General features: G+C 45.6%; 1 protein-coding gene and 1 long non-coding RNA gene across 2 annotated transcripts in view; both read right to left on the reverse strand.

Moving 5' to 3' along the window:
- RBM38 (RNA binding motif protein 38) overlaps positions 1-23,310 on the reverse strand; it is a 34,517-nt gene that overhangs the window by 1,583 nt on the left and 9,624 nt on the right. The window lies entirely within an intron of this gene.
- LOC308588426 lies at positions 277-3,755 on the reverse strand. The gene is made up of 2 exons (XR_014008748.1): positions 3,704-3,755; positions 277-3,580 (listed from the first exon to the last, which is right to left on the reverse strand). It is a non-coding gene; the product is annotated as an uncharacterized lncRNA (long non-coding RNA).

Below are 23,310 nucleotides of genomic sequence, written 5' to 3' on the forward strand. Positions count from 1 at the left end.
GGAGAGCCAAGCCATCACTGGGCTACGAGAACCAGAAAGCAGATAGAGAGAAGGACCAGTGAAATAAAAAGCAAAGCAAAAAAATAAATGGGAAGGTTTAAACCAGCAGACAGACAACAGAGGCCCATGGGTTGGTTTAGGCTTCCAACCAGCTTCTTCCAAGACAACGCCATACCATTCCGTCTCGTCTCCAAAACAGCCAGTCAACATTCAGTGCCCACTGAGCATACTCAATCCTCATCAGGTTGTTTCTGGAGTAGAGTTTTGTTTTTCTAAAAGTGCATTTTGTGTGTTTGTGTTGCCCGCTGATCACCTCCTATCTTGATCTGTTTTGACCACATCAGGATCCACACTCAGAAAGTTAATGATTAGTTAATGACACACAATAGCATGCAATAATTCATCTAGTCCAGCACTGCATTGTAACCACCAGCCAGCTAGATGGCTCCTGGATGTTCACAAAATGGTGATGAATAGCAACAGCCACCTCCAATGGCACCTAGCACTTTTGACAGAGGTCACCTCAGCTGCAGAGGTTTATTCACTCTGTTGTGGGGAATGGGCTTAGGCTACCTTCACACTTAACTCTCTCAGAACAGTTTACAGCCAGGAAAAAAGTACTCCTGCTCACTTGGTGCATTTTCACCTACTGAGATGACAAACGACATGGCTGAAGTTTATTCCCGCAGCTAAGTACTTCCTCTTCCACAGAAGCAGACAGGAATAACCTACTCACTACTAATATATCGGCCATACTGACTGCATTCTGCAGTTTGAGAGGACAGACGTGAACACTCGCCTCCCTCTAAAGCTGGGCTTCCAATTCAACCTCGAGTACCCAGATACTGTTGGCCTCCAACTCCCATCATCCACAGCCAGCTTAGCCAAAAGTCAGGGTTGAGGGGAGCTGTAACCCAACATCATCTGTGGAAGGAAGGAAAGCACTTATATGGACTATGGAACATTTAACACCATCTCCCTTGGCTGAATTGAGAAGCCAACACATTTTCACATACACCCTTCCTTAAGGTTCCTACTGCATTCCTAATTTCCATACCACATTTAGTTGCTCCAAAGTCCTGTGTTTCTCACTCCTAATATGCACCATCCCTTTTCTTTTTTCAGGTGTCCTCAGTGTATAGTTTTTAAATAGGCAAGCTATGATCTTATCAGCTTCTGTGGTCTGTGCTTGCCATCTGCACACGTCACAACACCTAAGTCAGGAAAATCGTCTTCTGAAATGGCTGGTAAGCTGAGCAAAACCAGCCGCCGAGCTGCAATCGACTGCCTTTTGGTCAACCTGCAGCACCAGGAGGGTTAACACAAGTCGCTCCTCTGCCACCTACTTCTCATAGACCATCTTTGGGCATTCAATCCCCCTCCCCATGTTATTAGAATCACCTGAGGGCGAGCAGGGATGTCCTGGCCCTGCCTTCCTTCTGCCATGTGAAGGGATGAGTTGGACATGGAGATGGAGCCAGCCAGCAGGCGAGAAGCCAGCCAAACACTCCTGCTTGCACGATTCTAACGATACTGGGAAATACCTAGATATTCTAGAAGCTGCCACTATGCTTGTCTATTGTCTCCTGGTTATCTAGAAGTCCAAGAGCAGCATGCAAAACAGTTGCCAAGTGCTTATTTGTACTGTTTATTATTTATAAACCGCTACCATCTAATTACTTATTTCTTGTATCCCAACTTTCTTCCAAGAAGCTCAGGGGGGCAGGGACGGGTCTTCCCCTCTCTACAGTAACCTCTCAACAACCCCATGAGGTAGGTTAAGCTAAAACTTGGCCCAAGGACACCCAGTGAGATTCATGGCAGAGAAGGGATATGAATTCTGGGAATACCCAGCATTCAAAATTCGCAAGGGTCCAAGTGCATTTTGCACCTGCATATCGGCCACTTGTGACCGATGCCGGAATGCCTGGGTGCCGGAATGGTGCCTAATGTCTCCACCAGGTGCATATACCTGAGGGATCTTTGGATCTTGACTGTTTTCACACACTAGCAACACATCCTGTAGAATTCTATCCGTTATATTTTATCTGCACCATCAGAACGAGTATCTAGAACTAAAATGCTTTTTCTGTGCAGCCTGAGCAGGAGCAGTCACCATTAAGATCTCAAAGTTCTTAACCTAGCTCAGGCATCCCCAAACTCGGCCCTCCAGATGTTTTGGGACTAAAACTCTCACCGTCCCTAGCTAACAGGACCACTGGTCAGGGATGATGGGAACTGTAGTCCCAAAACACCTGGAGGGTCAAGTTTGGGCATGCCTGACCTAGCGCAAAGGAGTCATCTGAACTAGCCAGATATTTAACTGAGAATAAACCACAGTCAGTCCATCATTTGAAAAATAAGACTTTAGAGCCTTCTTGCCCCAAAATGGCAACTAGACATTATGTTTTGGCAACTGCAACCTTGGTTTTGAGAGCCTTTTGGCACCTAGGTTCTGACACTTGAAGTATCAACGTAAGATTTACCAGTGGGATTCCAAGTGTGAGCCACAGTCACCCACGTCTGTGGGAAGGTACTCACTGTCTATGCTCATGGTTCCCAACGTGGGGCACACGCCCCACAGGGGGACAATTTGTTTTTTAAGGGGGGGCAATTCAAGAATGAGTTATTAACAGTGAATGGCCTTTTAGGCTTCCTCCATGTGAATAGGAGTTCACTTTTTGAATAATAAGAATTATATGTAATGGGGGGCGGGCATCAGGATTTTAGAGATGCTTAGGTGGGGCCAAAAAATGTTGGGAACCAACTGGTCTATGCCAAGTGCCATTTTTCTTCCTTAATAATTCTACTGCATATCAGCTCTTTTAAAACCAAGCACAGTGCGGATGGGTGTCATAAAAATGTCTGGAGTTGTGGTTAAAAGACCAAGCATAGGAACAAGAAGCTTCTTTTATTTACAGTCCACTTTTTTGCCACATACGTTTTGTGATACATTTCATTATACTGTATATCATAAAAAGCTTAGCAACAAGGTATTTTTGTTCTGGCAGGCTTTCCCAGTTGGATAAATGGGCCTTTGCCATAAGTGCCTGCTGTATATGGTGTCATTCAGGGCATTCAATTCCGGCACCTTTCAGGTTGGCGCCACTGCCATTGTAAGAGAATGAGGGAGGTGTTCATGGCAAGTTCTGGCACCTCTTTTTCTAGAAAAAACGCACTGATTTCATTTATGTTCCATGTGTGTGTGTGTGTGTGTGTGTGTGTGTGTGTGTGTAACAGCTTTTAATTGATTGTACTGCACTCTTGGGTTTGTACTGCAAGAAGATCAAATGCATCCATTCTTAAGGAAATTAGCCCTGAGTGCTCACTGGAAGGACAGATTGTGAAGCTGAGGCTCCAATACAGTGGTGCCCCGCAAGACGAACGCCTCGCAAGACGGAAAACCCGCTAGACGAAAGGGTTTTCCGTTTTGGAGGCGCTTCGCAAAACGAATTTCCCTATGGGCTTGCTTCGCAAGACGACAGCCCATAGGGAAATCTCCGGGACAGCGGGGAAGCGCAGCGCGTCTTCCCCACTGTCCTCGGACCTCCTCCGAAGCCTGGCGGCGGGGCGGGGACACCTCCTCCCGCCGCCACCGGGCTTCGGAAGGCTCCTCCGAAGCCGGGCAGTGGGGCGGGAACACCTCCACCCGCCGCCGGGCTTCGGAAGGCTCCTCCGAAGCCGGGCGGCGGGGCGGGAACACCTCCCGCCGCCGCCCGGCTTCGGAACGATGCTCCGAAGCCGGGCGGTGGGGCCGCGAAGCCTGGGCGCACTGATCTCAGCGCGCGCAGGCTTCGGCATGCTGGCAACTCTCCACAAGCAGCGGGATAGGTCCGCGAAGCCTGTCCAGGACAGCTTTTGAAGGCGGGGGGGGAGCAAAGACTTTTGCCCCCCGCCCGCCTTCAGAAGAGGTCCTGGACCTCTTCTGAAGGCTGGCGGGGGGCAAAAGTCTTTTTCCCCCCTGCCTGCCTTCCCAGGGGCTTTTAAATCGCCCCGGACAGCGGAGAAGTCCTCCGCTGTCCCGGGGCGATTTTAAAATGCCGCCCGCCAGCATTTTAAGATCGCCCCGGACAGCGGAGAAGTCCTCCGCTGTCCCGGGGTTTTTAAAAATGCTGGGGGTGGGAAGAAAAGCCCTTGCCCCCCCCAGCCTTCAGAAGAGGTCGGGGACAGACTGTCCCCGGACCTGGTCTGAAGGCGGTTTCCATAGGAACGCATTAATTGATTTTCAATGCATTCCTATGGGAAACCGTGCATCGCAAGACGAAAAACTCGCAAGACGAAGAGACTTGCAGAACGAATTAATTTCGTCTTGCGAGGCACCACTGTACTTTGGCCACCTCATGAGAAGAGAAGACTCCCTGGAAAAGACCCTGATGTTGGGAAAGATGGAGGGCACAAGGAGACGGGGACGACAGAGGACGAGATGGTTGGACAGTGTTCTCGAAGCTACCAGCATGAGTTTGACCAAATTCAGGAGGCAGTGGAAGACAGGAGTGCCTGGCGTGCTCTGGTCCATGGGGTCACGAAGAGTCGGACATGACTAAACGACTAAACAACAACACTGCACATCACCTTCAGACGTAGTCAATAATCAATCAATCAATCAATACTCCTTTCAGCACTCCCACTCAGACTGCAGAGCATGTCTAGCTTTTGCTTAGTCAAGGCTTTTCACAAGAAGCCAGTGACCTGCTGAAGTTGAGCTTAATGATATACAATATCTTTATTTAACAAAATATGTTTAAAGAACTCAACGCTTTTGGTCAAGATTTCAACAAAACAAGTGCTCTTGTCAAAACAGAGTCCTCTGTCCACCTCAGCCATGCCTGTGAGGCAATTTCATTAAGGCTCTCCTCATCACTGCATCTCCAAGGTACTGGCCGGTTGCTTCTAGCTATAATTAGAGTAAAGGCCTTTTCAGGTTTTGTTAAACATTCCAGCCTGTTGTCACTGACTCCATGTTTAAACCTGTATTGCCACAATAGTGAAGGCTCCTCTCTTTTTCTGGCAGCGATTATGAGGCGTTTGTTGTAAAACAACACAAGGCGCTTGCACTCTTTACTCTTTCCCCCTTCCTCTCCCACACCCTATTCAGATTTCCTTGAAGTTGCCATGCAAACAAACTCCCCCATTTCCTTAACAGGCTGAGACTTGTGCTGGTTTCGGCAGAAAATAAACTTATCTGGGACCCTGGATGAAAGAAAGAAAATATCTGCTGACACGAGTTAACTGCTTTGCGCTCCCATTTGTAGTCCTCCTTCAAGGAAGGAAATTTTCCCCCAAAAAAATTCTTTAGAGAAAGAAGAAGAAGATTGCCACTAAAAACATTTTGCTGGAGTTGGAAACGTGCTCTGTTTGATGCAAGTAGTCCTGGGGAGCAGCTCCCCCTTCTCAAATCAAGTAAATCAATAAAAAATACTTAAATCCAACATAAACCCATGGCTACGCCCATGGCTTATGGTCTTATTTTTGATGGCCTAAGCCTTCCACAATGACTTAGTCAGGGTTGAACATTTGGTTCAATTCATTGGTTAGTCTAATCTACTAAAAGAGTTTCCAGCCCATTAAAAAAAGGTGCCTCTGATTAAACTGGGCAGCAGAAGTTATGTATTAATGTAATTTCTATGCTGCTCTGCTACCAAAGTTCCCTGGACGGCATGCTAAACATCATCAATACACAATCCGAACCATAAGGAGGTATTATGTACACTACAAAATGCACAACATACATTAATCAATAAAATTAAAACCTTCAGAAAATGAAAGCTTCAGCTTATGTTAAAAGTCTTTGCCCAACCCTATCTAAATTAGCAGCACGTGAGCTTCTCTGGAAAGCAGCGTTCTAAATTAGCCAGGAACCAGGCGCTTTTTGCAACTGGCTATTGGCCACTTGCGACCAAGTGAAGATGCGCAGGCACCAGGATAGCACCCGATGTCTCCCCACCATTGGGAGGTGCATGCCTGGGGATCCTTGGATCTGGACTGTTTTCACACACTAGCAGCACATCCCATAGCCACCCACAGGATCTGACTTGGCAGTGACACTCGGACGAGGACTACCAATGATGACCTCAGATTCGGAAATAAATATGAGTGATATTTTTTTTAATGGTTCTTAGAAAAGCCATGGGTAGCTGGCCCCACCATGGAAGAAGCATTTCCCCTTTTCTCTCAGACAGGGAAACGCCTCTTCCTAGATGGGACCTGTTGCAACAGATGCAGTATCTAAAAACATAAAAAAACCAAAGAAAGCAGGCTTATTTCTTTGAAAAATAGTGTTGCTACTGTACACATATTAAAAACACATATGGGTTAACCAGTGAACACTTTCTTAAACTGGGTAACTGTTCTTCCACCAAGATATACACTCATACCTTGGGATAAATACGCTTCAAGATAAGTATTTTTGGGTTGCGCTCCGCGGCGACCTGGAAGTAACGGAGTGTGTTACTTCCGGGTTTTGCTGCTCGCGCATGCGCAGACGGTCAAAATGATGTCACGTGCATACGTAGAAGCGGCGAAACATGACCCGCAGATGCGCAGTCACGTCTTACGTTCTGTTCAGGATGCGAACGGGGCTCCGGAATGGGGCTCCACTGCACTGTGCTCCACAAGCCGTATCTTTCCTGATACTTACCATTACGTTATTTAGACTATTGTATTTTAATATTCTGTTGGAAGCCACCCAGAGTGGCTGGGGAAACCCAGCCAGATGGGTGGGGTATAAATAAATTATTATTATTATTCTTTTTCTTGCTAGGTATCCCAGTATATATTGTTTCGCATAATTACATTTTTCACAGGAAAAAAACTAGGACCGTTGCAAATTCAATTGAATAAATCCCATGTTGATGACATGAGCTTTTTAGTCTTGGGGGGTGGGGGACTAGATTTGGGGCTTCGGTTTTCCTACAGCCAGAATTTACCCAAAAACTGAGGCAATTGCAACGAAAGGGTCAACTTTCTCAACTTTATAGAGTTTATGCCCACCCACCCATACACACACCCTTTGCAGACCATAATGCTTTGCATGCACAAACATAGCTTGTGCAAGCAACAGCACCTTACGCTGGGATGGCGAAGACAACTCCTTAAGCAACCAACCTCCCCACTCAAGTTGAAGGGACTTGAAAAGAAAAGTGGGGGCTGGCTTGGAAGCCTGGCAGTGAGTGAGGAATGCCTTACTGCTGTAATTAATTAATTAATTAATACCCCATCTTTTTCCCTGACAGAACTCAAGGCGGCATTTACATACAAGCAAGCACCTTGTTTACATGCATTCAATATATGCATTGAACTGAACCTGGAATGACCCAGAAACATCATAAAGACAGGGCCTTACAACTCTCTTAAGAACGCCCCAATCTTAAAATGCAAAAATTATTTTTAGGTGCTGTAGCTGCAGATGGAGGGGATGGGGGGATGAGAGAATATCTATCCCCTCTCTCTTTTTTTGCATATAATTCTTATTAAATTTTCTGTTTTACAATTTAAAATACTCATTTTTACATCCTTAAGATATCAATGACTTCCCTTCTTCTCTTTCCATGGTTCATTTTACTTATCATAAATTCCTGCATATTTTACATAAAATATACCATTCAATATTTCATTACTGCATCCATCAAAACTTATTTACACTGTTGAATGCTGCCAGCTTTTTCAGCTGTACACAATTATTTCCCATATATTCAATAAATGTTTTCCAATCTTCTCTAAGACAATTTATCCAGTCTCTTTAATAATAATAATAATAATAATAATAATAATAATAATAATAATAATATTCCAAATTATTATAATAAAACCATGCCATAAAGTATCCCTTCCTTCTTCTGGCAAAACTTCTTAGAAATTCACAATGTAAATAAAAAAATAATGATGTGGTCCTAAGATTCGTTTACTGAAAACCTTGAAAGGACAAAAGATACAATAAAGATTTATGAAAAACAGAAGTAACAGCAGCGGATATATTATTAAACACATTAATAGTAATAAAACATCAGGTAGGTTAAGTTTTGATTATCAACTAAAGGAAGCACACACAAAATACAATGGGATGAAGTTATCTCCTGGCTGCGTTTCTGCATTTAAAAGTTTTTGTTTTTCTAAAACTGAAAGCAGATTTTAAAAACTGTTGTATTTATTTAGAAGGGAGAAGAGAAAGAGGGATAAAGATTTAACAACTCAAGTCAAAAATGTTTGCTGTTCCGTTTAAACTGTAAGGGCATCCAAAACAAGGCCCGAATAATTTTATCTTAATGCCAGAAGGAAACTTCATCGGAAACGTGATTATAAAAATATCAATCAAGTGATCCTCAAGCTGTCATCACACATCAAATTCACCCTGTGAATGGCAACTCATGAGCTGCTTCATGGCATTACTGATTAATCACTGGCTGAAACCACAAACACTCGGGAAACACGGCAAAGAGAACGTGGTCAAACCTAAAATTAGAACCACTGACGTTTCTTGCAGAGAGTTGTGTCGGGTGTCGCTAGGTACCTTGGGCCCAAGACAGGCGGAGAAAGGATCGCGGTCAGGATCGAGGTGCTATCCTAGCTACGTGGCACGACGCCACAACCAACATTAACGAGACACAAGGCAAAACACAGAAAAGGTTATATGCAGATCTACGGGAGGCAAAAGGACAGATAATATAAAAGCAAGCAGACTGCATCTAGTGTCAACTCGAGAGCGGTTAATGTTACAGCCACTTCAACCCATGCCTAAAAATGACCCCGCTGAATGAGGCCAAAATGCAACTGCGTACTCTCTTTTTAAGACCCTAGGCTCTTCCAACTAAAGATGGCTATTTAAAAAGTCCTTTGGCTGGCAATTTCCTAGATTTTCAAAGCATTTTGTTTAATTACTGCTAACCCTAGGTATTGTTTACTGTTGTGACTATTAGGCTAATATAGTATTTTTATTACCTTTTTTTTTTTTACTTTCCCCTGATTTGTCAGCTGCCAAGGATTCCTTTTTTGAGCGGGAAAGGAAGGACATAAACTTTTCAAAATAAATAAATAAATAAGCATGAATAGATACAGGCTGGCTCAGCGCGCCTCCTGAATGGAGCGGAAGGTGCCTGTTTAAATTCCTAACATCTTCAAGTAGGCCTGAGAGGGGGACTCCCTGCCTGAAATCTTGGACAGACTATTTAGGTGAACACCACATGACAGTTAACGTGGTAAGAATTTACCGTATTTTTCCTTCTATAGGATGCACTTTCCCCCCTCCAAAAATTAAGGGGAAATGTGTGTGCGTCCTATGGAGCGAATGCAGGCTCCTTGGCTTCAGCAATAGCAATGTGAAGCCTCCGAAGCGCAGAGGGAGCGCTCCCTCTGCACTCCTTGGCTTCACGTTGCTTTCGCTGAAGCCTGGAGAGCAAGACTCTCCTGGTTTCAGCAGAGAGGGAGAGATGCGCAGCACACCTTCAGCGAAGCAGGAGGAGAAATGGAAGGGGCTCCGTTTCTCCTGCCGCTTGGCTGAAGGGGCGCTGAGCAGAGAGGGGGATAATTTTTTTTCTTATTCTCCCCCTCTAAAACAAGGAGCGTCCTATAGAGCGAAAAATACGGTACTTCTACAGCACCTGCTTGTTGCCCAGGTGACGGAGCAGCAAACTTCAGCAGATCGAGTTAGGGACCTGGAGTTTATTGGAGACTATTGCAATAGGACAGAGCTCAACTTAACGAAGTTGTTCTAGCCGAACGGCCGCTTAAGGTCTGCTGCCACGAAGGTTTTATAGGCACAGCACACAAACAGCCATAAAACATCTGAACATTCTTAAAGCATAAACATCCTTCTACGTACATTAAGAAAGGCTACAGGTTATGAGAAGTAAAACATTCATTGGCTCCATACCGGCGACTTCAACCCCACAACTACCTTGGGGTGGCCCTAACTGCTCAGGCCATTTGGGTCTCAAATGTCCTACTTTGTCACTGTTTTCTTAGTGATCAGCCCATCGACAGGGTTGTTGACATTGCTGCCCCTATCTGTTCCTTGGAACCTATCAAGGAGACGCTGGATTTCGCCCTGGTGCTAACTCAAAACAGACAACGCAAAACATCCCAGGTGACAATTTGTACCACTTTCCGGGTCAGAAAGGGAAGGAATGCAATGCTGGAGTCATCAAATGCAGACACACAAATTCAAGCCTAATACAATTAATATTGGAACATTTAAAAAATTATATATACAGTGGTACCTCGGTTGTTGAACGTAATCTGTTCTGGAAGACCATACATACGACTTCCAAAACGTTCGACAACCGAGGTGCAAAGGGCAGTCTGCAAAATCAATGAGGACAATTGGAAAAAAGGCAGCGGAAACCATTCGACTTCTGAGACGCGTTCGAAAACGGAAGCATTTACTCCCAGGTTTTCAGCGTTTGGGTTTCGAAACGTTGGCTTCTGAGACGCTCAAAAACCGAGATACCAGTGTGTGTGTGTGTGTGTGTGTGTGATTGTTATATACGCACACACCCCGGGTGTCTAATTCTTTCATCAGTTATGACATCTGCATGCACTTATAGTCAATCCCACCTCAAGCAATGAGTGGTACAAACACTCTTTATTCTGTTCACCCAATCCTGTGTGCTTCAGTGACCCAAGCTGGCTAGTAAGGACCATCAAACCAGCAAGTCCGAATGGACACTTCCCACTGTGCAAGGAAACTCAAAGCTTGTGTGTCAAATGCAACCCCTGTTACAGATAGGTAGCCGTGTTGGTCTGCCATAGTCAAAATAAAAAAATTCCTTCCAGTAGCACCTTAAAGACCAACTAAGTTAGTTCTTGGTATGAGCTTTCGTGTGCATCTGAAGAAGTGTGCATGCACACGAAAGCTCATACCAAGAACTAACTTAGTTGGTCTTTAAGGTGCTACTGGAAAGAAATGCAACCCCTGTAGACTTCTCCATCAGACCACTGGTTTTCCCTAGGCTCCAAGGTCTCATTCGGCGGTTGGAGGATGGATGGCGGCTAACAGATTGAGGTTGAATCCTGACAAGACAGAAGTACTGTTTCTGGGGGAGAGAGGGCGGGAGGCAGGCAGGTGTGGAGGTCTCCCTGGTTCTGAATGGGGTAATTGTGCCCCTGAAGGACCAGGTATGCAGCCTGGGAGCCATTTTGGACTCGCAGCTGTCCATGGAGGCACAGGTCAATTCTGTGTCCAGGGCAGCTATTCACCAGCTCCATCTGGTACGCAGGCTGAGACCCTACCTGCCCGTGGACTGTCTTGCCAGAGTGGTGCACGCTCTGGTTATCTCCTGCTTGAACTACTGCAATGCGCTCTACCTGGGGCTACCTTTGAAGGTGACCCGGAAACTACAACTAATCCAGAATGCGGCAGCTAGCCTGGTGACTGGGAGCGGCCACCAAGACCGCATAACACTGGTCCTGAAAGACCTACATTGGCTCCCAGTATGTTTCCGGGCACAATTCAAAGTGTTGGTGCTGACCTTTAACGCCCTAAATGGCCTTGGTCCAGTATATCTGAAGGAGCGTCTCCACCCCCATCGTTCAGCCCGGACACTGAGGTCCAGCTCCAAGGGCCTTCTGGTGGTTCCCTCACTGTGAGAAGTGAAGTTACAGGGAACCAGGCAGAGGGCCTTCTTGGTAGTGGCACCCTCCCTGTGGAACGCCCTCCCATCAGATGTCAAAGAAATAAACAACTATCTGACTTTTAGAAGACATCTGAAGGCAGCCCTGTTCAGGGAAGCTTTTAATATTTGATGAATCGTTGTATTTTAATATTGTGCTGGAAGCCGCCCTGAGTGGCTGGGGAAACCCAGCCAGGTGGATGGGGTATAATCATCATCATCATCATCATCATCATCATCATCATCATCCTCACCAGCCCTACTTTGCACCCTCTCTAGAAATGTATGTACCACTTTCTCAAATTAAACACCTGCAAGCAGTTTACAGCAAAGGTAGTAGAATAGGCTGTGGTGTGTGCTTGGTTGTGGGATTTGTCTGTGCTGCCCACAACAGTTTACCTGGTTTGCTTGGGGGGGGGGGGAGGCTGCCCTAAGCACTAGAACTCCCCCACCAGCTCCAATAGCAATATAGATTATTAGGGTACACGTAATACACACAACTTTTATTCTTCATTTTTTAACAATAGCTTCCTAACAACAGCAGTAGATAGGTAGCCGTGTTGGTCTGCCATAGTCAAAATAAAAAAATTCCTTCCAGTAGCACCTTAAAGACCAACTAAGTTAGTTCTTGGTATGAGCTTTCGTGTGCATGCACACTTCTTCAGATACACTGAAACAGAAGTTGCCAGATCCTTCTATATAGTGAGAAGGTGGGGAGGGGTGTTACTCAGAAGGGTGGTGGGAATGGGAGATTGGCAGATAGCTGAGAGAGCCTCTTGACGACTCTTAACGACTGTAATAGGTCTTACAGGAAAAGGCAAGGGGTGGGAAGGTGAGAAATGGTTTAGTTATGTATAGTGAGATACATAACTAAACCATTTCTCACCTTCCCACCCCTTGCCTTTTCCTGTAAGACCTATTACAGTCGTTAAGAGTCGTCAAGAGGCTCTCTCAGCTATCTGCCAATCTCCCATTCCCACCACCCTTCTGAGTAACACCCCTCCCCACCTTCTCACTATATAGAAGGATCTGGCAACTTCTGTTTCAGTGTATCTGAAGAAGTGTGCATGCACACGAAAGCTCATACCAAGAACTAACTTAGTTGGTCTTTAAGGTGCTACTGGAAGGAATTTTTTTATTTTAACAACAGCAGGGAAGTGTAAAATAGGTGGGTAATGCAAAGTAGGAAGACAATCAACCCCCTATCTTAGCTGGAAGAAGAAGAACAAAGAGAGACCTTTTGCAACTCAGGCTAAGCAGATCCAGAGCCTTGTTGCTAGATCTGATCTGGCCACTGCCACAACCAGCAACCCCACAAAGCTGGAAGAAACAAAAATATTTATGGGCAGGCACACAAAAACAGGTTGTCAGGCAAAAGAGCTCAAGATACAATCTCCCTGTGTGGTGGGTGGGAATTTACATGAGGACAACAGAGAAATCTTTTCAGCCTCTGCATCTGCCAAGCTGTAGAAAGAAAGAAAATTACTCATAGTCTCTTTTACACAAAACAAGTAAAAGGCATTAGATTAGAAGGAAAACCTGCTTTTGCTTCTACAGACTGGAAGAACTAGGCATGCTTAGCTATGAATCTGTTGACTAAGCCAATTCGTGCTCTGGTCCATGGGGTCACGAAGAGTCAGACACGACTAAACGACTAAACAACAACAACAAAGCCAATCCGTCAAGTTCCAATGTCCCATGTCCGGGATTCCAATGACGGAAAACTTTTTGTGTCCGGATTTTTACTTCTTGAAATATGGCAACCCCAATATAGCAGAGGGACGCGGATGGCGCTGTGGTCTAAACCACTGGGCTTGCCGATGGAAAGATCGGCGGTTCGAATCCTGAAACTGGACTTAACTGTCAGGGGTCCTTTACCTTTGAGTAAATTGAGTAAGTGGTCTTTAAACAAAGAAAGGGGTTTCAAACATAGCCCTGGAGTTTTCTACGAGATTATCAGGGTTCCTCTAGTGAAAAAAATCCAATTGCGGCAAAAGAACTCAAAAATGAAACCTGCCCTGAAAGATAGCTTGCCCACAACTGCTCTTCCATTGCAATCCAGAATTGCAAGAGTTTAAAGTGAGCTCTAGGAGACACCTGGAAGGTCCAAGGTAGATGGGACAGGTGTGGGGATTATCGGACTGGTGTTTCTGTCCAAGATCATAATGTTCCTTTTACGCTGCATTACCTGTTGCATTATGGAACTCTGGCTTTTTGATCAACATGCATCCATGTCATGCTAAATTCTAAACAGCAGGAAAGAACCATATGCCAGGATACAACCCCCCCCAAAAAAAAAAAAATTCATCACATTTAATTACACTGCAAAACTCCTGTGATTTTCTGAGTTAACAAAGTTGCAAATGGTTGTCCCGTCCCGTCAACACAGAAATTAGTGCTGAACTTCCACTAGAGTCCCCTGGTTTTCCAGAAGCTACTCTTAATGCTATGTGGAATATCACACAGGAAAACCCCTGAAAATATCAGGTGGAGAAAATGGAATAAGGCGCTGTCTGAATGCAGCCATTTTCACATACTTTGGTGGGTTGTGTTTCACAAAAGGCAAGCGGGGTGGGGATGGGGGTCTGGGGCAGATTGGAGTCGTGATGCCAGGGGGCAGGGAGATGGGGCTGTTTCAATTCTTTGCCATTGCAGCAGCTAAATCTGTTAACTATTGTTTTCCACAAAAACAACAGTACTGCAGGGAGGGAGGAAAGAGAAATGAAGATTTAGGTTTTCTTTCACTTTTCATATCAGTAGGGCTGAACTAAATAACTCTGATCACAAGGGTTACCACCAGCACAGTGCAACTTCCCCTCTCTCTTACCATTCCCAAATCTGCCCCAGAGGGTTGAGGGAACCCCCAGAACAGATTTGGGGGGTACATAGGAGAAAGGTTCCATTGCCCAAGGAGAAATCCTTACAACATATAGCATCTCTGCAAGTTTATAAAGCTACTCCTTTTGCCATTTTAAGGCAAGGGGGAAACAGTAACATCAGCTTGAAACCCAGTTGAATCCTCTAAGCATGGAGGAGACAACTCCACATTGCTAGAGAGGGACTACTGCTCATCCGTATGGCAATGCTTTACTTGTGTTAACTTCCCATGTTAGATCACCAGCTAAATGGGCCTTTGGAAACAGGACTGGGGAAGGCCTCTGCCCAAGACCCTAAAGAACTTCTTCCTAGAGAGAACAGGTCTAAACAGAAGCAGCTCACCAGGTGGTATGGAGCTGCCACACTAATTTCCCAGGAGGTGAGTCCCTTTTGCTTTCCAGGAGGAAGAGGCAGCTGAGAGGTCAGCCCAGTGCAAACTCATCAGCAGAGCCAATGCAGGACTCCTGCCAGTGCATTAGCACTGCGTCAACCTCCCCTGTTCTTCTTCCTCCTAATAAGCAACAGCAATCCACCTGCCGCAGAGTTTGCGTAGTGGCTCTTTCCTGCCCAGTCAGCGGCTTCTGGGTTTAAATGGGCCACCAGTTCCAATTCAATAGGACACAGCTTCATGTGTTTCTTTCCAAACTACTGTAACACTTAAGTACAAACCAGGAACCCCTGCACGTCTGCAAAGCAGGGCAGAGGATAGTCACCCCATATGAAACAAGTGTCCACCCTACGCACAACACACCTGACAGGGGATGACCAAAAGTACTGGGCAAGGTAATCCATCAGAACCTTGCAATTCCCCAGGACACAGATTGCTCCAGTCCTTAAATCCAATATCTGCTAAATACATATAAAATTGAGGATAGACATACATCCTGTCCTATCAAGTCCTGACCTCCTCTTAAAAGTTATGTGAAACAGCTTGAAGCTCACGCTGTTCAGATTGTCAATGACAGAGTTTCTTCCTAGCTAGGAACCTGGCTGCTGCTTTCCCCTTCTTTTCTATCAAAGGAACAGGAGCTACATTGCAGCTTGCAAATCACTGCAAATGTATCCATGGAAACAAGAACGCTGTACAGGAACATTTACAATACAATATAGGTTCCAACTGGAGTCCTTACTTTACATAGTGCTCAGGATAATGAAGCGACCGGCCTTAAATCGCCTGAAACTCATTTTCATAGGATTCTGTAGCTATTAATGGCCCATGGTTCCTCTTCACCACTGCAAGCATCCTTCAGAAGGATATTTCGCAGTGAAGAAAAACTGCTGTGATAGAACAAACGATATCCCTTTTAAGTTATCCTGGCCTCCTTCCTCTGACCTCCATGTATGCATCAGGTTCCTTCCATCTTATGCTGAGCTAAGCCAACAGATAGTCACCTAATGACCTTTTTACAGTGGTGCCTCGCAAGACGAAATTAATCCGTTCCGCGAGTCTCTTCGTCTTGCGGTTTTTTCGTCTTGCGAAGCACGGCTATTAGCGGCTTAACGGCTATTACTGGCTTAGCGGCTTTAAGAAAAAGGAAACAAACTCGCAAGACGTTTTGTCTTGCGAAGCAAGCCCATAGGGAAATTCGTCTTGCGGAACGACTCAAAAAACAGAAAACTCTTTCGTCTTGCGAGGCATTCATCTTGCGAGGTACCACTGTATTTTCTTTGCTTTACGGAGAAGCAGCTTAAATTACCAGTAAGTTAGTCCCTTTCACCTTACTTGCAGCTCTTTCCTGCAATGTCCTGAATATTGCAGCTGAACTCTGAATTTGGCCCAGAAACTAAATGCCTGCATGACTGAAAGAAAGAAAAAACCCCAGAATGCAGCAGCAAGACTTAATTCAGGTTTGTTTTCTTCAACCAGCTCCCTGCCCTCTCCACCATGTAAGCATTGTCATACAAGGAGGATTCCTCACCAAGCCTGAATTGTACCAGCTCCAATGGCCAAGGCTGGTGCTGATCAAGCAAAATGCTAAAAAACCCAAGCGTTAACACGTCAGGGAGCCACAAAAATTAGAAACCAAGTTCTGTTTGTTTGATTTAAGCTAGGAATCGAAGGAAGATGAACTGTGCTTAGATTTCCTCCCACGACACTGGGAGTCTGGTTAAGGCACAGAAATGTCAAGGATGAGGTATACCATCTTGGCTGTGAGTCCGGGAAGACCTGTTCCCTGTCTTATAGGCATTTTTCATAGAATCAGAGAGTTGGAAGGGACCCAAGGGTCATCTAGTCTGACCCGCTGCAATGCAGGAATCTCAGCTAAAGCATCCATAACAGATGGCCATCCAACGTCTGCTTAAAAACCTCCGGGGAAGGAGAGTTCACCTTCGGAGGGAGTCTGTTCCACTGTCAAACAGTTCTTACCATCAGAAAGCTTCCCCTCATGTTTAGTTGGAATCTCCTTTCTTGTAACTTGAAGCCACTGGTTCGAGTCCTACCCTTCTAGCTATTCTGGGAAAACAGGGCCCTGGTTGACTCCAGCTACAAAAGCTGAGGCTGCTGAAAAGACACTTGGGCTGCGGTATTGTTTTGTGGGGGTTTTGGAGGGGGGTTGTTGCTGTTATTGATATTAATTTTTGCATCTTTATTTAAGTTCTTAATATGATTTATGGTTCACTTATTGTTCATGACAACTTTGGCTACATAAAAAAAATCACTCCAGTAGCACCTTAAAGACCAACTAAGTTAGTTCTTGGTATGAGCTTTCGTGTGCATGCACACTTCTTCAGATACACTGAAACAGAAGTTGCCAGACCCTTCTATATAGGGAGGGGTATTACTCAGAAGGGTGGTGGGAATGGGAGATTGGCAGATAGCTGAGATGAGCCTGTTGACGACTCTTAACGATTGTAATAGGTCTTACAGGAAAAGGCCAGGGGTGAGAAGGTGAGAAATGGCTTAGTCATGTATAATGGGATAAGAATCCAATGTCTTTGTTCAGACCAGGTCTCTCCATGGTTTTAAGTTTGGTAATGATTTGGTAGTAACTCCATGGTTTTAACTTTGGCTACGTTTGCCATTGTTCACTGTATTTCTTTACGCCTGTATCGGTGGCCTAAACGAGCCTGCAGCATCCTTGTAATCCTCTCAACAGCCCTATGGCTAAGGCTACAAGAGAGTGCAACGCTCTTGGTGAGGTTGCCTGGTAGCCTTCTGCAAGCTGGCGCCGTCCAGATGTTTTGGATTATGAGCCCACAATGGCTCCCTGAAACACTGGGAGGGCACCAGATCGGAGGGGGATTTTTTTGTAGCCAGACTCTCTCTATAGAACACGTTGTCTCCAGTTGGGAATTTAAACTCTGGTTTCTCAATCTGAGTTCAAAAGGCCTACCTACAAGAGCACTCCAAGTCCCAGCCAAACGTCTCCATATGCAGGAATTTTGAGGGGAGATGTATGTGTGTTACATTTGGTACTAATATATAGAGACTCAGAAAGTACATGCTGAACCCATAGCACGCTGGCTGCGAAGAACCAATATGTGCCGAAATCTGTACTTTCCACCACAAAAAAAGCTATAGAAAGGAATCTGTTCCCGCTCCATGAAGTTCCTCCTTCCAGGAGAAGCTTTGCTCAGAGTACGAGGGAAGAGGAGTCAGGACACTGTTACAGGCCTTATGGTGTGATGGGTAGCCAAGTGATTCTCTACAGAGGGGTAGTAACTCAACTGTTTAGGGAAGCTTTTAATGTTTAATAGACTATTGAATTTTAATATTCTGATGGAAGCTGCCCAGAGTGTCTGGGGAACCCAAGCAGATGTGTGGGGTATAAATAATAATAATATATTATTATTATTATTATTATTATTATTATTATTATTATTATTATTATTACTAACTGACTGACTGGTCCAGATGTTTACTACAGATTCTGGTGTGGTAATGGAGGGAAATACCCAAGCATCCTAAATCACACCTGACTTGCAGCATGTACATGTGGACAACTGTATTATATGTGTATCATATGATTCTTCCCCCTCAAAGGGGTGAGGCAGGAAGAGTCGCATGGTTCAGTTCCCCACATACATGGGCGCCTACCTACAGTCTTAGAAATTAGCCAGGCACTGGCATGGGTCCAGTTGCAACTACGTGGAGATTTCTGGGTTGGAGACTAACAGTTTAGAAACTTCTGCCTCAGTCCATAGTTAATACTATTTCCATTTCCACTGTGTGTGTTTCTCTTTGCATATTGGGACAAGTGAATTGTTTTAAGGGCAAACTACGGCCAAGCTATGTAGCCGAGATCGTAGAATCATAGAATCGTAGCACTGTAAGGGACCTCGGGGGTCATCCAGTCCAACCCCCTGGTGAATAGACATTCCGTTGTGGCAACCGTAACCTAGGTTTAAGGTGCCATTTGGCGCCTATCTTATATACAGTGGTACCTCAGGTTACGTACTTAATTCGTTCTGGATGTTCGTTCTTAACCTGAAACTGTTCTTAACCTGAACCTTTAGCTAATGGGGGCCTCCTGCTGCTGCTGCGCCGTTGGAGCATGATTTCTGTTCTCATCCTGAAGCAAAGTTCTTAGCCCAAGGTACTATTTCTGGGTTAGCGGAGTCTGTAACCTGAAGCGTCTGTAACCTGAAGCGTATGTAACTCGAGGTACCCCTGTGCCTAAGTTCATAACACTGTCTACATAAGACCCACCCACTCAAATAATATCAGGCAAGAATTCGAAACAGACCAGCATCTATCACATGTCCAGGAAGCACTCTGTAGGTAACAGCACCCATTTAGGAACTCTCCCTGTTAGCATTAAACCACACCAACAACCAGACCTCTCAACAGCTTGAAATTACAACATGAACAATCTTTTAAAAGATTTGGCAGCTCTACGTGTCTCATTGTAAGACACTCTAGGAGAAAAGTCACTCTGTTGTTCCATTTGCTTTTACTTTCCAGACAACCCTCCCATCCTCAAGCTCTTCTCTACAATCCAGTAGACTGGAATACGAGCAGCTGCCTTAATACCAAGTCCAACGATTTGTCTACTATTCGTATTCCACTGCTATTCCAACTGGAAGCGGCACTCTAGGCTTTCAGAGAGAGGGGGTCAGGCTACGTTGGATTCCTTTTAACCGGAGGTGGCAGAATTTGAACCTAGGACCTTCCTGCTTGCGAAGCAGGTGGCTTGCCACAGAGCTAGGCCCTTTCCCCAACTTTTTTTTTCCAATCTCTTTTCCTGACTACAGGCAGAGAGAGAGAAAAATTTCACATCTGCTGCACTTCAAAGAGAGAACTTCTAGTTCTCATGAGACCTGCAATAAAAATTTCAACACTGCTAACTGCAGGGTCTGTTGTCTGTGGTTACCGCAACAACATTTCCCTCAACCACCCCCCAGGAACGTCTCCCGAAGTAATAAATGAATTGCCACGAGCTTTTCTGCCAGGGAAGGAGAGAAATCCAGCGAGTTGCTCTGGTCAAAACCTTTCCCGTGAAGCCCTAAAACCAGTCTTCGTACACACCATGCATTTAAAGCACACCCACCCGCTCAGAATCCTTGGAACTGCAATCTCCCCCTCAGATCTATGATTCCAAGAACTTTCAACCAAGTACAGCTCTCAGGATTACTATTATTTAATGTACGAGGTGGAATTTAGTGTCACACTATTACAAATATTCCGTCCGCACAATCGATGCAGTTCAACAGAAAGAACAATCCCCAGCTTTCCTCCCCCTGCTGTATGCTATTCTGGGTCCTCCCCCCCCCCAAATTCCTCCTTGAGCTATGATGGGGATCAAAAGGGGAGAAGGGGGAAAGCCCCATTCCGCAAGGGGAAGTCCTTACGCAGGGCTTCTGCACTTCTGCCCATGGTGTGTACACGGCCCAAGAACTTGACATGTTGGATAAGGTAAAGGTAAAGGGACCCCTGACCATTAGGTCCAGTCGTGACCGACTCTGGGGTTGTGGTGCTCATTTCGCTTTATTGGCCGAGGGAGCCAGCGTACAGCTTCCGGGTCATGTGGCCAGCATGACAAAGCCGCTTCTGGTGAACCAGAGCAGCGCACGGAAACGCCGTTTACCTTCCCGCCAGAGCGGTACCTATTTATCTACTTGCACTTTGATGTGCTTTCAAACTGCTAGGTTGGCAGGAGCAGAGACTGAGCAACGGGAGCTCACCCCGTGGCGGGATTCGAACCGCCAACCTTCTGATCGGCAAGTCCTAGGCTCTGTGGTTTAACCCACAGCGCCACCTGCGTCCCTGACATGTTGGATACTGAGCCACAAAAGAAATTTAAGCCCTACTATTTCAGTTGCACTGGATCCTGTCCGTCCGTCCCCCATCGCCTCCACACACAATGAAGTCGGAGGATGTAACACTCCAGGGCACAGCTTGTAACAGATCAAGTTTGAACCACTCCTAGAAAATATTAGGGGCCACAAACACTGCCACTTTAGTTCTTCCTTCCAAAGGCGTCTGAAGCCTTGGGTGCTCAAGGAATGCTGGATCCAGCACTGAAACTTTCTTTGCCTATTGTTCCAGCAGGACAATAATAGAGGCAGCTGCCAAACATGTGTTGCCCAGGAGAACTCCCAACGCTCTGTTTAGGAGCAAGGCTACAGTGCTAACCAAGATCACTTGCGCAAATGTCTCTCCATCTTGCCAGCCTCCATCTCCCACAATTGAATCACTGCTGGAGCAGAATGCAGCAAAATTCTTGTTTAGTGATGCTTACAAACAAGATATAGGCATGCATATCTCTCTCCCTGCTTCCCTGCCTCTCTTGGCCTCCCAGTTCCCGTCTCTTGGCAACCAACAAATAATTTCTGACATTCATTGCCATATATATTCATTGCATGCAACCCCAGTGGTTTCTCGGCTGACAAAACCCAATGCCCAAGAACTGGAACGCTGACTGCTTAGATTGCAAGGCACACATGCATGAAGAGTCCCATATTCCATAGTGCATGAAGACAAAGAACACAAGAGTTGGAAAAAGCTTTCACCTACACACCAGCTTTCCCACATACATAGCTGAAGCTAAATGTGCAGAGATATCCCCACATTTTGCACAGATACGAGGAAATCTGGTCCATCTAGTCTAGCCTTCTGTTTCCAAGTGAAGGTACCCAGAAGCTCACAAGGTAGGCATAAAGACAACCATCCCATGTCTGTGCCTAGCATACGGCATTCCAAGGTATACTGCTCCTGTATGTGGAGGTCTGATTGAACGGTCAGGATGAATGTAGACTGTAGACCTCTTCACTTATATGCACTGAGTACACAGACATGTGCAATAATGGCAAGGGTCAGTTTCTAGCCTCCTTGTTTGATAAGTCAATTAGAAGATTAAGAAGTTTCCTCCTCTTATTACACTAGGTAAAGGTAAAGGGACCCCTGACCATTAGGTCCAGTCGTGGCCGACTCTGGGGTTGCGGTGCTTATCTCGCTTTATTGGCCGAGGGAACCGGTGTGCAGCTTCCGGGTTTTGTGGCCAGCATGACTAAGCCGCTTCTGGCGAACCAGAGCAGCGCACAGAAATGCCGTTTACCTTCCCGCCGGAGTGGTACCTATTTATCTACTTGCACTTTGACGTGCTTTCGAACTGCTAGGTTGGCAGGAGCAGGGACCGAGCAACGGGAGCTCACCCCTGTCACGGGGATTTGAACCGCCGACCTTCTGATCGGCAAGTTCTAGGCTCTGTGGTTTAACCCACAGCGCCACCCGCGTCCCTCTTATTACGCCACCCATTCTATAATTCATTCTGGCTATACCCATCCATTGCTGCCCCATGTTTTTGGACCACAACCTACGTCATCCCCAGCTAACACGGCCACTGGTCAGAGAAAAGAGACGCAGCTCACTAACTTCTAGGGAGCTATGGTTGGGTCCGAGTTCTCCGAACTGGCACAGAGCCATTTCTCTTTTCCACAGAGCACCTAGCAAACAGTGGAAAATTCCTCCTTATTTTAAGTGCAGATTTACATGAGGGCAAAATTCAGTATTCGGAGAGTGCGGTGGGGAAGCTGCGTAGAGTCTACTTCTCAGATCAGTTCTGCGAATGCGCATCTAGGCCATCTGCAGGTGACTGCAGTCGGGAAATGCTTCAGCAGCGGAGCTGCAGAAAACGCCATGCTGAATTCAACAGGGTTCATGCTATCACCATCCTCAACAACCCCCTCCCCGAACCAAGCCTTAAAGAAAAAGTAGAAACAAACACACAACCCGGTGCTCTTTTTCCCCCTGAGCTATTAAGAACAAGAGCAAATATTCCTTATTTGAAGGCAGCACCCTACACGTGTGCACCCAAAACGGGCATTTGAATGTGAAAAAAGCAATTTGTTTCAGCAACACACACAGAGGTGGTGAAGTCGCTATTGTGACAACACAACCTCTCACACCAATAAATCTGTAACATCAATGCAGTTGGCAAAACCCAGAGCAGGAAGGCTTCCTTGTGGGGGTGGGGAGGTTTGGAAAAAAGGCATCAGATTTGCAGAGGACAGGGGAAAAAAGATTAAATATTAATTATTCTTGGCAAAGAAAAAAAGACAATGTGTTGTCCCATAAAACCAGAAGGCTTCCCAAGGTCACACACACACACACACACACACACACAGCACCCAACATGCACTTTCTGAAAAACACAGTGCTGGAAAAAAAGAAAAAGGAATGGCATCAATCATTAAACAGTTAAATGAAGGTAGTATGACAGTTGCTATTGTTCTCTAGCAGCACACTTGTCTTTTCCAGAGCAGCTGCCAGATCCTATTAGATGCATAAAAAGAGGATGTTCTGGACTGGGGAGGAATGGGATATGCTATTGAAAACAGCAGACAATGGCTTGCTTCTGTAGGCTCCTCAAGCCCCGTATAACATCTG

Source organism: Podarcis bocagei, assembly GCF_964188305.1.
Source record: "Podarcis bocagei genome assembly, chromosome: 5".
Taxonomy (NCBI): domain Eukaryota; kingdom Metazoa; phylum Chordata; class Lepidosauria; order Squamata; family Lacertidae; genus Podarcis; species Podarcis bocagei.